The following is a 14,495-nucleotide window of genomic DNA, read 5'->3' as shown; positions in this document are numbered from 1 at the left end:
AAATTAAGTAAAAACTCAGAATCTTTGATTCAATGCTCTAGTCTTTTCAAAGAGAAAAAAATAATAAATAATGTCAGAGTCAGAATTTTGGAGTGGTTGGCGTACCTCTCTTCATCTTACTTTTTGACTGGCTGCCTGAGTGCCGACGATGATTGAGCTGAGCTGTTTGTGCCGCCACTGCTGCCATAGCCATTTGATGCTGCAAGAATCGCAACTGTTGGATCTGTTGCTGCTGCTCTTGAAAGGCAGAAGAGAGCTGGAATCTCCGCTGAGGAAGGCTTTGCTCTGGTCTGTTGTCTGCAGAGCCAAGCTGAGACAACACAGCCGCCTGGGACTGCATGAAGCCCCCTACTCCACTAAGGTTGATAACAGCAGCTTGCTGAGCAGATAAGGCCTGTTCTTGACTGGCTGAACCTTGTTCAGGACCCTGCTTCCCCCGGTTGCGGCTGCGCGTGACTGGAAGCGGTGGGCTGCTGAGGTGACTGCGGAGTGAACGGAGAGAGCTGCTGCTGCAGAGGGTTAAAGATGAGTGAGCCGCTGGAGAGCTGGAGTAGATTTAATGGCCTGAAACTTGACGTATTTTTTTAAACCAAATGGAACACCTGCTTGCGAAGTTGGCAGAGCACCTGTCAGTGCACTGGGCAGCAGACCTCCTGAGGGAAGAAGGCCACTCAGATATATTCCTGCAGGAGTTACGGCACCAGTGTTACAGCCCAGCATGGAGTTTGAAACACTCATCAAAGCCTCGGCTCCACAAACGGAGCCCGCTACATTGATGAAGTTAAGGCCAGCGGAATTTGCTATGATTTGGGTAGCATAGGTTCTTTGTGATGAGCTAGCAGGTGACAAGGCAGCTGGAGAAAGCTTGCTAACTTGGCTGAGATCCACAGACGACTTCCGAGACAGACTCGGGGGCTTAGAAGCAGGAGGAGGCGTTGGAGACTTGAGAAAGCTGCTTGCTTGTTGTGGGGTGAAATAATTACCTGAGGAACTAGTTCCTGAGCTTGAGGGAAGTTTGATGGGTGGAGGCCGATGCTTCACTCCCTTCCCCAACACTGATGACTGAACGGACACAGTCTCAGATTCTGATTCTTTTCCTGGAGAATGCTGACTCAGAGTGGCGGACGTGTGTGACATTTTAACTGGACATTTGGCTTCATTCTGGACCAATTCCTGGTACTGATTGATTATTCTCTGAGCATCAGTCTTTGATCCAATAATGAACCTATTTGAATGATCATCTGTAGAGGAGTGGGATGAAGACATCTGGCTATCGCCTTCCTCATCATCTTTACATGGCTGTATTTTACCATAGTACAGTGGATCACCAAGTGACTGCATAATGGTCAATTTTGTTTTCTGATACTGATTACCACATTCACATTCAAATACATATTCATCTTTTACATCATGGGCTGGCCATATTGTTGGTTGTGAGTCATCAGATTTGATAGATTTTTCCACTTTAGCATATTTTTCTACATCTACTTCAGAGGGTACAGCCAAATTACAGGTGTTCCGTTTCCACATATCTACACAATTTCATGCTTTGGAGATTTTGAGGTCATAATGCTGACCTGCTTTTCTTTCTTTTTTTTTTTATTTAATTTCTTTATTTTTCTTTCAATGAACATCTACAGAGATTTTGGAATTCCATTCATTCATTGTTGCACCCCTCTCCCCGCCCCCCAACCCCCGTTTGCTCCTCTCCTTCAAACTCAAAAGAAAAACTCCCTCAATGGTACGTAATCCCACACACACATCCCCCAATCCCCAAATATAATCCACTCTGCAACCCTCACTCCGTACTCTTACGATAAACATAATGCCCTAAAATAGAAAATATTCTCTCCCCCAAAGACTTCAATGCCGTAAACATATTTCATCCAGTTTTTCTCAGTCTTACCCCCACCCTGATGTCAGCCTCATTCTACAACAGTGGCACCATATAGCTTTTGTCCCTCTGTGACTGAGATACCTCACTCAGCATAATGTCCTCCAGGGTCACCCATTTTGAATAATATTGCATGAATTCCTTGTTTTTCAATGCAGCATAATATTCCATTGTGCGAGTATACCACAGCTTCTCTATCCACTCGGTTGTTGATGGGCATTTAGGTTGTTTCCAAATCCTTGCTATTGTAAACAAAGCTGCAATAAACATGGGTATGCATATATCTACTTGGGTGTCATTTATGGTCTCTTTAGGGTATATTCCCAGTAGTGGAATTGCTGGGTCAAATGGTATCTCTATTTGCAACTTTTTGAGAAAGCGCCACATTGCTTTCCACAGTGGTTGCACCATTTTACACTCCCACCAACAGTGAATAAGGGTTCCAGTCTCTCTACAACCTCGCCAGCATTTGTTGCTTGCTGTTCTGTTAAATTTTGCTAGTCTTACTGGGGTGAGATGATATATCATAGTTGTGATATCTTTTCTTTCTTTGTAAGAAAACAAGTAATCTTAACTGAGGAGGAAGTGAACAGTGAGACAGGTCCTGCTGCCGATTCAGAGAGGATCTAGAATACTTCTTGAAACACCGTTTCATTGGCCGTGTGTTCATCTTCTGCTTGTTATAAAGCAGTCTGTTTGTAGTGCAGGCTACGGACACAGAAGGGTCAAGACACAGTGGTTCAGCCGTCGCCAAGCTGACTCTCAAGTAAAAGTTTGTCTTCCTGGGTCCATTTATGGTTATCACTTGTTACTGAATGTACATCACAGATTAAAGTCTGCAATGTCGGGCGTAAAAGGCTATGTCTACTTTGGTAACCAGGAGATTTCATGTTACCAGACTGCCTGTAGGCGTTGATGAAGTGAGGTGAAAGTCATGTCTTTGATAACAATCTCAAAGTACTGTGCCGCCCCGCTGCCGCGCTGGGCCTCATGACGGCGCCGCTGGCTCGGCTGGACCACTAAGTGCCGGGCTTGCCCCGCGCCGCAGGCTGCGCGCCCGCCCGGCGCTGCCACTGCTCGCTCCCCGCCCCCAAAATATTACAATATTATTAAGGGCATGGAATTGGAATCTTGAATTGAAATTCTAACTGTGCTATTTCCTGACTCTGTGATCTTGGGATATTATTAAAACAACAACAACAAAAAAAAATTTATTGCTATCAACAGGTAGTTAAACTGTCACTATATGCAGATGATATAATACTGTACACAGAAAAACCCAAGGAATAAAAAAAAACCACAAAAACCACACACACACACACACACACACACACACACACACCCCAACACAAAACTGTGAGAGCAAGTGGACAAATTGAGTAAAGTGGTAGAATGCAAAATCAATATCCAAAAATCAGTGGGATTCTTCTAGACTGACAAAGGAAACAAAGAGAAGGAGACCAAGAAAACAATACCATTTGCAATACCCAAACAATAATGGGGATATTCAGAATAAACCTAACTAGAGACATAAAACACCTGTACAAAGAAAACTATAAAACACTTCTGTGAGAAAGAATAAAAACTTCAGACAAATGGGAAAATATTCCCTGTTTATGGATGTGGTTGTTGTTGTTATGTGTCAAGTTGCTTGCGACCCATAGCAACCCTATCTATGTATAGCAGCTCTGAGGCCTCCCTGTCCTGAGCCAGTCCCACCGATTAAAGCACACCAACTCCATTACCCCAGTTTCTGTATCAGTCCATCTCATCTGGCGGCTTCTTCTCTTGTGCTGTCCTCCACTCTTCTGAGCGTGATGTCCTTCTCCAAGGATTGGTCCCTCCCGGCCACGTGACCAAAGAATGTGGGACAGAGCTTCAAAATCCTATCATCCAAGAAGAAACTTAGTTTCACCTTCTCCAAAACAGACCCATTTGTTTTCTTATTGATGCTTAGTATGTTCAAGATCCTTCTCCAGAACCACAATTTAAAGACATCAATTCTTCTGACATCCTTAGTCATCGTCCAGCTTTCTGATGCATAGCAAGTAACTGAGAAGACCATGGCCTTAGATGAACCTTAGTCTCTAGACTGACATCTTTAATTTCCAGTACTCTGGAAAGGTCCCTAACAGCAGGTTTTCCCAATGCAATTTGGTTTTTGGGGTTTTTTAATTTCCTTATTATTGCTGCCAAGAATATTGATTGTGGAGCTGAGCAAGTTGTAATTGTTAACAATCTCAATCTCTTCTCCATCCATTATCATTCTGCCAATTTACCCAATGGTGAGAATCCTTGTCACATTCCTCCTCATAAAGACTCGCCTCATGTAGACTGAAAACATGTGGAGACAGGATGCATTCCTGACGCACTCCTTTCCTGATTTAGAAACATGCACTGTTTCCTTCCTCTATTTTGAGGACTACCTCCTGGTCCAAGTATAGGTTTTGCATAAGCAACAGAGACAGAGACCTACTAGAAGTACAAGCTGGGTTTAGAAGAGGTCATGGAACTAGAGATATTATTGCCAATATCAGATAGATCTTAGCAAAAAGAAAGAGTATCAGAAGAATGTTCATGGATAGGAAGACTCAGTATAGTGAAAATGGCAATCCTGCCAAAAGCAATCTAAAAGTTTAATGTAATCCCAATACAGATGCCAAATTCATTTTATAATAATATTTTTAAAAATCAATTTTCAAGTTTATTTAGGGAAGAAAGAAACTCTGCATAAGCAAAGCACTTCTGAAAAACAAAAATTAAGTGGGAGTCCATAGCACTCCCTGATCTTCAAACCTACCTCACAGGTTTCTACAGTTAACAGTCCTTTTTTGCCAGTACCATTTGTTGAAGAGGTTACAATTGCCCGATTTGATTGATTTTATTTCTTTGTAGAATATCAGTTGACTGTAGATAGATGGGTCCATTCCTGGTTTCTCAGTTCTGTTCCGTTGGTCTATGTGTCTGTCATTGTACCCATACCATGCTGTTTTGGTTACTACTGCTGTGTGGTAGGTTTTGAGGTCAGGGAGTGATATGCCTTCCACTCCATTTTTGTTTTTCAGAAGTGCTATGCTAATTAGGGGGTCTTTTTTATTTCTAAATAAACTTGACAATTTCCCTTTCAATCTTCCTGAGAAAGGAATTTGGTATCTGTATCGAGATTGCACTGATCCTATAGAATTCTTTTGGTAGAATTGTCATTTTCACAATACTGAGCCTTCCTATCCATAAAGAGGGAACATATTTCCATTTATTTAGGTCTTTTATTGTGTCTCAAAAAATCTTCTATAATTTTGTTTCTATAGGTCTTTTGTGTCTCTAGTCAGGTTCACTCCCAAGTATCTCAATTTGTGGTTGACTATTTTAAATGGTATTGGTTTTTTGTTTTCTTCTCTTAGTTCTCTTTCTTACTGTAGAGGAATCCCACTGATGTATGTATATATGTATGTATGTATATGTATGTATGTATGTATGTGTTTGTTTGTTTTATATTGAGGTCACAAGCAGCAGACTTTCCAATCACAATTGATCTTTTAATTTCTGGTTGCTGGTGCCAAGGGGGTTGACTATGGAACCAAGCAAACTAAAGGTGTGAACAGTCTCAGTCTCTTCACCATCCATCCTGATGCTGCCAGTTGGTCTAATGGTGAGAATCTTTGTCTTCTTGATATTGAGCCTCAATCCATATTGAAGGCTGCAGTCCTTGAATCTCTACAGCAAGCGCTTCAGGTCCTCCGCAGATTGTTGATAGATCTTCCACTAATACTGACACCTCATTTCTCAACATAGAGCCCAGCCTCCCAGATAATCTGTTCTGCCTACAGGTTGAAAAGGTATGGAGACAAGACACATCCCTGGCGCACACCCTTCCCAGTTTTGAACCATGCAATATTTCCTTGCTCTGTTCTGATGACTGCCTCTTGGCCCAAGTATAGGTTTCCAATTAGAACGATCAAGTGTTCTGGGATTCCCATTCTTGTCAGAGTCAGCCACAGTTTGTTATGATCCACACAGTCAAATGCCTTTGCATAATTAATGAAACACAAATAGACATTCCTCTGGTACTCCCTGCTTTCAGCTAAGATCCATCTAACATTAGCTACAATATCCCTAGGACCACGACCTCTTCTAAACCCAGCCTGGATTTCTGGCAGTTCTCTGCTGATGTGCTGTTCCAGTCATTTTTGGATAATCTTCAGCAGAATCTTGCTTGCATGTGAAATTAATGAGATTGTTCTTCCATTTCCACACTCTGTTGGGTCAAACTTCTTTGGAATGGGAACAAATATAGATCTCTTCTAGTCAGTTGGCCAAGTGGTTGTTCTCCAGATTTCTTGGCATAACTTCGTGAGCACATTCAGGGCAGCATCTGTTAGCTGAAATATGCCAATTGGTATGACATCTGTTCCTGGGGCCTTATTTTTTGCTATTTCCTTCAAAGTTTCTTGAACTTCTTCCTTCATCACCATACGCTCTTGCTCATATGTTGTTTCATTAACTTCTTCTGTGTCGGCCAATTCCTTTCGCTACAATGACTCAGAATATTCTTTCCATCTTCTTTTAATACTTCCTGGATCATTTAATATTCTGCCAAAAGCATCCTTGATTATCGCAACTCAAGGTTTAAATTTGTTCTTCAGTTCCTTGAGCTTAAGAAATGCTGAGCGAGTTCGGGCCTTTTGATTTTCTGGCTCCACCTCTTTGCACATTACATTGTAATATTTTACTTTGTTATCCCGCGCTGCCTTTTGGAATCTTCTGTTCAGCTCTTTAATATTTTGAATTCATCCTTCTGCTTTGGCTTCTCTGCGGTCCAGTGCAATATTCAGAGTTTCTTCTAACATCCATTTTGGTCTTTTCTTCTTCTTCTGTCCTTGTAATGAACGTTTGTACTCTTCCTGGATTGAAAGTCAGGGGCAATAGACTTAAAATCATCTTTTGGTCCCCAGGAATTCAGTTTAATTTTTCTCAGCTTCAGCTTGAATGTGCATATGAGTAGTTGGTGGTCTGTTTCACAATCAGCACTAGGCCTGGTTTTCACAGCAGCTATTGAGCTACTCCAGCGGTTCTTTCCGCAGATTTAATCAATCTGATTCTTATGCATACCATCAGGTGTAATCCATGTGTATAATTTGCGTTTATGTCTCTTAAAAATGTCACTTATTTGTATTAAGTGTGCTTCGTCACAGCACAGGCCTGCCCTGCGGCATGGAAGTGTCACACAGCACCTGTAAAGAGAGACTGGCTGATCTCTACCTGGACCGCCCCCAACTTCCTAACACTTATTAATTTATGAAACTGTTTTTCTCAGCGCAGTTTTGTGTGTCCATTGGATTACAAACTTTATTAAAAAATACAAAAACAAAAAAAATGTATTTGTGGGAGCTGGCGAGGGCACTGCCTGGGGCAGGGTCCGCTGTTGGAAACCGAGGCCCGGGAAGGAGACCCTGGAGGCCGCTGCGCCCCCTGACTGTTGGCACCTGAGCTGAGCTCTAGGATGGCATGTCCGAGGCTGTGCTCTCCTAAGTATGATCTTTCCGGATACGAAGAGAAGAACTACACAAGGTGGCTGTGTTATTGAAATGTGCCACAGTTCTGCGACAGTCTACCTCCATATGAAACCACGCAGGTGTTCGGGAGGACGCTGCTCCCTTCCGTCTTCACCGTCATGCGCCGGCAGCTCCTGGAGCAGGCCCGGCAGGAGAAGGACAACCTGCCACTGGAGAAAGGAACGCTAATCCTCACCCACTTCCCCAAATTTCTGTCCATGTTAGAGGAAGAAGTGTATAGTAAGAATTCTCCCATCTGGGATCAGGACTTTCTCTCCATCTCTTCCAGAAGCTGCCATCTGGGAATCCACACAGTTATCAGCCTGCCTCCTGTAGCTGGACTGCTCTCCTACAACTCCAACTCGTCATCTCTAGAGCAGCTGAATGGACAGGGAGTGCCAGCCAGCCCTTCGGGCAGAGGTTCTGGGCTCGAGGTGAACCCAGGAAAAAAGAGGAAAATGAATGACTCGCATCCTCTGGAGGAAGCGAAGAACCCCCGGGTTACAGGAGATATTCCGATGGAATTAATCAATGAGGTCATGTCCACAATCACAAATCCTGCAGTGACGCTGGGACGGGAGGAGACCAACCTGTCAGCACACTCAGCCCCGGACAAGGCAGCGAGGTTGGAGGAATGCAGAGGTGTGACTGAATTCCATGTGGTCAGCAACTCCTCCCACCAGAAACCCAACAAGAAGATCCTCATGTGGCTCGTCGGCTTGCAGAACGTCTTCTCCCACCAGCTGCCCTGAATTCCAAAGGAATGCATCACACAGCTCATCTTTTTACAAGTAACACAAAACCTTGGCTTTAATTAAAGATTGCCGTGTCACTGGTGGTATCTGTTTCCGTATGTTCCCATCGCAAGGATTCAAGGAGATTGTCTTTTGTGCTGTGACCTCAAATGAACAAGTCAAGAGATATGGAACACACTTAATGAACCACTTGAAAGAATACCATATAAAGCACAACATCCTGAACTTCCTCACATATGCAGATGAATATGCAATTGGGTACTTCAAGAAACAGGATTTTTCCAAAGAAACCAAAATACTTAAAACCAAATACATTGGCTACATCATGGATTATGAAGGAGTCACTTTAATGGGATGTGAGCTAAATCCGAAGATCCCATACACAGAGTTTTCTGTCATCATCAAAAAAACAGAAGGAGATTATTAAAAAACTGATTGAAAGAAAGCAAGCCCAGATTCGAAAGGTCTACCCGGGACTGTCTTGTTTCAAAGATGGAGTCTGGCAGACCCCCACTGAGATCATTACTGGGATTAGAGAGACAGGCTAGAAACAAGTGGAAAAGAAAGAAGATGTCCCAAAGACACTGACCAGCTTTACAGCACTCTCAAGAGCATCATCCGGCAGGTGAAGAGCCACCAAAGTGCTCGGCCTTTCATGGAAGCAGTGAAGAGAACCGAAGCTCCAGGCTATTATGAAGTTATAAGTTCCCCATGGATCTGAAGACCATGAGTGAACGCCTCAAAAATAGGTACTATGTGTGTAAGAAATTATTCATGGCTGACTTGCGACTGTTTACCAACTGCAAAGAGTACAACCCGCCCAAAAGTGAATATTACAAATGTGCCAATATTCTGGAGAAGTTCTTCTTCATTAAAATCAAGGATGCTGGACTCCTCAACAAGTGAATTCCTTTCCCCTTCAGCTGCTTAGAAACGCTTCAAGCAGTGTGCTCAAAGCAGATGTGGTTCACTTTTACAAAGAATTGGACATAATGTATTGAAGCAAATGTAATAATATGCACTTTTGAAAAAACAAAACAATTCCCCCTTTTTAGATTTGCAGCTACATATTTAAATTGGACTCTTAGAAAATTTTTAAATTTTATGGAATAGACTTTAATCTGTTGAATGCTACTAATGTAAAGTTTCTATGACACGTCCATTAGTTGAATATTCCATAATAGACCATCAGGGATTTCCTCAAATTTTGTCTCTGAGGAAATTGCACACAGTATCATTATTTGGGGAACTAAAAAATAATCTTCAGACCGTGGAAAAAATGTATTTTCAATGAATAAGTCATTGATTGTACAAAATTCAGTCATTCTATCCCAAGCTTCATTTCTGTCACTGAGTCCATGTTTTCCAACTACTGAATCTTCTTCTCTGTTCCCAACTTTTGCATTCCAGTCACCCATTATTATCAATGCATCTTGATTGCATGTTCAATCGATCTACGATTTTAAAAGTTGGTAGAAATCTTCTATTTTCTCTTCTTTGGCTCTGGTTATTGGTGCATATATCTGAATGATAGTGGTATTCACTGAACTTCCTTGTATGTGCATGGATATTATCCTGTCACTCACAATATTGTACTTCAAGACGGATTTAGAAATGACTTTTTTAAACTGTGAAAGCAACCCCATTTCTCGGGACACGTAGAGAGATCAGAAAGAAATCTTCACAGGCAGAGAATCAGGACAACGCAATGGGCCTTGAAAATCCCTGCCCACCCCACAGGTAAATGTGAAGACCCCAAGGCTGCGCAGGAATTGTTAGGGTCCTCGGGCCTGCATCCCTTTGGCCAAGAAGAAACTATCTACACACACATCACCTTTGCGCGGGAAACATTACCACTAAACTGGTCACAGCATAAGAAATTGTCAGCAGCTGACGTGTTTGGAATCACAGAAGACAAGGAAGCTTCAGATATAAGCTATCAGATCAAGGGCTAGACAATGGGAGATAGATGTTGAAGGGAGTGGGTAGAAGTGGATGGGTATCCTGGTGGATGGTGGAGCAGGGAAATATGTGGGTCAAGACACTTGTGCCAAGGGCAGGAACAACACTGAAACTAATGGTTAATTCCACAATAAGGGGTATATCTTTCACTTTTTCTATACAATGCTTATCTGTTGGATACTTCTCTAAATCTGAACATTCAGATTAAGACAGACTAGGAAAAAGGATTGGCCATCCACTTCCGAAATAGCAGGCCTCTAAAAACCCTATGTACAACAGAACACACGGAGAATAACAGGGCAACTGAGGTGGAGTTTTCATGTATGAAAACACAAAGGTAGAGGAACAGTTGTAAGCAGACACTAGTGACTGGAACATGGAATGTGAAAACCATGAATGTAGGAAAATTAGATATTGTTAAGGAAGAAATGGAACACATAAATATTGTCATACTAAGCATTGGTGAGATGAGATAGACTGGCATGGGGCATTTTGAGTCAGATGAGCATATGATATATTACTCTGGAGATGAAAAGGTGAGGAACTTTGTAAGTAAACCTGTATAAAATAAGCATTTTATTTAAATAAAAAATCCAAAACAAAACCAATATAAATAACAAGCCTACAACAAAGCTGTAATAACTAATACCACATGGTATTGCTACAATAACAGACACATATACTAATGTAGCAGAATTGAGAACCCAGAAATCAACCTATCCACCTATGATCAACTGATATTCAGCAAGGAAATAAAAACTAAAGAAAATTATCAAATGGGGAAATGACAACTTTTTCAACAAATGGTCCTTGCAAAACTGGACTATTACCTAAAAAAAGCTGAAACAGTATCCACATCTTACACCATACACAAAAGTCAACTGAAAATGGATTAGAGACTTAGAGTTAAAGCCCAAAACCATAAAGATCATTAGAGACAAAATAGGACCAATCTTAGAAGACCTAGCCTATGGTATAAAGAGGCTGACAAATACAGTAAGAAGTACACTATCAGGAGATGGTATAATTGATGAATGGTATCTTCTAAATATTAAATCCCTGTGTGCATAAAAAAATCTTCCAATAGGGTGAAAATAAATTCTACTGACTGGGAAAATACATTCAATAATACCATCTCAGACAAGGATCTGCCAACAAAATAATTTCTCATTTTATAAAATACAATGTATGGGATTGTTTGTATGAAACACAATGTTAATGAAGGAAAATGTGAAACACAATGTATTCAAATTTTGTAAAAAAATAAAAATGAATATATTTTCACCAATTTCCTGTAAGAATTTGAAGGATAAAGTAGAACTCCCACACAGGCTTTCCAAAATGTAAATCTTTATGGACACAAACTGACACATCTTTGAACTTGGGGTCAAACTGCTGGACTTTTGATTAACAGTTTAAACACTGAGTTCACAGAGATCTTTGGAAAGGGTATCAAATATCTCTTAGAAACTTCACTTTTCATCACTGCAAAATATTATTAGATGCAACTGAGTTGGGACCAACACCAGATATTTTACCTGCATGCTCTCATGACCTCTTTTTGGTGAAATGCTTCTCTGTCACATATTGGTATAAAGCTTAGCACTCAAATTAAGATGGACTATAGAGAAGTGTTGGTCATCCGATTCCTAAATAACAGGCCTTCAAAAACCCTATGTACAACAAAGCATGATAGATTAGACTAGCAAATGGCACCAGAGGCTGAGCCTTCTTATGGGAAATCACAAAGGAGGAGCAACAGTTGCAAAAAGATCCTAATGATTGGAACATGGCACACAAGAATTATGAATGCAAGGAAATTGGGAATTGTTGAGGAAGGAATGAAATGCATAAATATTGACATAATAGGAATTGATGACATAAAATGGATTGACAAGAGACATTTAGAATTAAAAAATCATATGATCATATGTTGGAAATGTAAAGGGGGGGGAAACCAGGAAGTCGTATTCATACTTAAAAAAAAAGACCATTTCTATATCCATCTTAAAATATAATGTCCTGAGTGACAGGATAATATCCATATGTATATAAGGAAGACTTGTTAATACTACTATCATTCAAATTTATACACCAACCAATTGAGACAAAGAGGAGGAAATAGATGAATTCTATCAACTGTTGCAATAAAAAATCAATGGAACAAGATGAATTAGTAATAAGGGGTGGCTGGAATGCAAAAGTTGGAGATAAAGAAGAAAGATCAGTAGTCAAGAAACACAGATTTGGTGACAGAAATTAGGTTGGAGATAATGACATAATTCTGTACAATCAGTAATTTATTCATTGAAAATGTCTTTTATAAGAAACTCAAATGACAACAGCCTACACAGAATCAGGTTGATTACAAATGTGGGCAAAATTGTTGGAGAATCTCAACATCACCTGTGAAAGCTAGGTCAAGTGCTGATTATGGATCAGGCTATCAACTACTCTTATGGAGTTCAAACTGAAGCTAAAGAATATAAAATCAAATCCACAAAAAACAAAGTTTGACCTTGATCCTATCCATCCTGAATTTCAAGACAAGCTCAGGAATAGGTTTGAGTCCTTGAATACTAATAAGAGAAGACCGGATGAGCTGTGGGAGGATATCATCCATGAAGAATGTTAAAGGTCATTACAAAGATGGAGGAGGAAGAAATGATCAAAAAATATTTCAGAAGAGATCCTGAATATTATACTAGAGCACTGAGAGGCCAAAACAAAGGGAAGAAATCAAGATGTTGAGGAGCTGAACAGAAGATTTCAAAGAACAGCATGGGAAGACAAAGGAAAATATTATAATATATGCAAAGAACTAGAGTTGGAAAATCAAAAGGGATGAACTTGGCATTTCTTAACCTTAGGGAACTGAAGAACACATTCAAACCTCAAGTTACAATACTTAAGGATACTTTAGGCAGAAAATTGAATGACCCAGGAAGCATCAAAAGAAGATGGAAGGAGTACACAGAGTTATTATACAGAAATAATTGGCTGACACAGAAGAATTTCATTAAAAAAACACATATGATCAAGGGCCTATGGTGATGAAGGAAGTTCAAACTGCTCTGAAGGATTTTGCAATACACAAGGTCACAGGAATTGGCAGTATACCAACGGACATACTTTAACCTAGAGATCCTGCCCTGGACACACTCACTAAGTTGTGTCAAGAAATATGGATGACAACCACCTGGCCCACTGACTGGAAGATATCCATATTTACTCCCATTCCAAAAAACGGTGACCTGACAGAGTGTGAAAATTATTGAACAATATAATCAATATTGCATTCAACAAGATCCTGCTGAAAATTATGCAAAAATGATTATAACAGTACATCAACACAGAATGGCCAGTTGTGCAGTCTGGGTTTAGAAGATGCTGTGGCACTTGGCACATTACATTATAGCCAATGTTAGATGCATCTTAGCTGAATTCAGAGAGTATCAGAGGAATGTTTATCTGTGTTTCTTTGACTATGCAAAGATATTTTGCTGGGTAGATCACTACAAACAGTGGCTAATTCTTAGAAGAATGGAAATCCCAGAACACTTGATTGTGCTTATGCAAAACTTGTATTTGGACCAGGAGGTATTCATCAGAACAGAGCGAGAAAGCACTGGATGGTCAAATTTACAAAAAGTCTATTCCAGGGATGCATCCTGTCTCCATACCTTTTCAATTTATATGTGGAATAGATAATCCAGGAGGCTGGGCTCTATGAGGAGGAATGTGGCATCAGGATTGGAAGAAGATTCATCAACAATCTGTGTTGCACAAATGACAAAACCTTGCTTGCTGAAACTGAGGAGACCTTGAGGCACTTGCTGCAGGAAGTCAAGGATGGCAGCTATCAATTTGGATTGAAGCTCAGCATCAAGAAAACAAAGATTCTCATCACTAGGCCAATTGGCAACATCCTGACAGATGGTGAAGATTCTGAGATTGTTAATAGCTTAAGTTTTCTTGGCTAAATAATCAACATTCTTGGTATCAGCAGCCAGGAAATCAAAAGACAAATTGCATAGAAAAATTAAGCTGTCGGGGACATCTCTAGCATATTGAAGAGCAATGATGTCAGTCTAGACATAAGATGTGCCTGATTCAGGCCATGGTCTTCACAAATCTTTTCTTTACATCAGAGAGCTGGACAATGACTCAAAAGAGCACTCCTGAGGCACTCTCTCAAAAACACATTTGTTGGTTCTTTTGCCCATTTTTTGGATATTCAGTGCTTTCCTCCAACACCACAGATCAAAGGCATCAATACTTCTGTGATGCTTATTCATGGTCTGGTTCTCAGATCCATAGCAAGTGATTGGA

At 40.6% G+C, this 14,495-nt stretch overlaps 2 pseudogenes; one reads left to right on the top strand and one right to left on the bottom strand.

Annotated features, from left to right (window-relative positions):
• Positions 1 to 79: 79 nt before the first annotated feature.
• Positions 80 to 4,223, bottom strand: LOC102858088 (annotated as a pseudogene).
• Positions 4,224 to 7,394: 3,171 nt separating this feature from the next.
• LOC102857679 lies at positions 7,395 to 9,107 on the top strand (annotated as a pseudogene).
• Positions 9,108 to 14,495: the final 5,388 nt, after the last annotated feature.

Source organism: Elephantulus edwardii, unplaced genomic scaffold (genome assembly GCF_000299155.1).
Source record: "Elephantulus edwardii isolate Elephantulus edwardi_28Jun2011 unplaced genomic scaffold, EleEdw1.0 scaffold00514, whole genome shotgun sequence".
In the NCBI taxonomy this organism is placed as follows: domain Eukaryota; kingdom Metazoa; phylum Chordata; class Mammalia; order Macroscelidea; family Macroscelididae; genus Elephantulus; species Elephantulus edwardii.
Note: the sequence above shows the minus strand (reverse complement) of the source record. Positions and strands in the feature narration are given on the sequence as shown.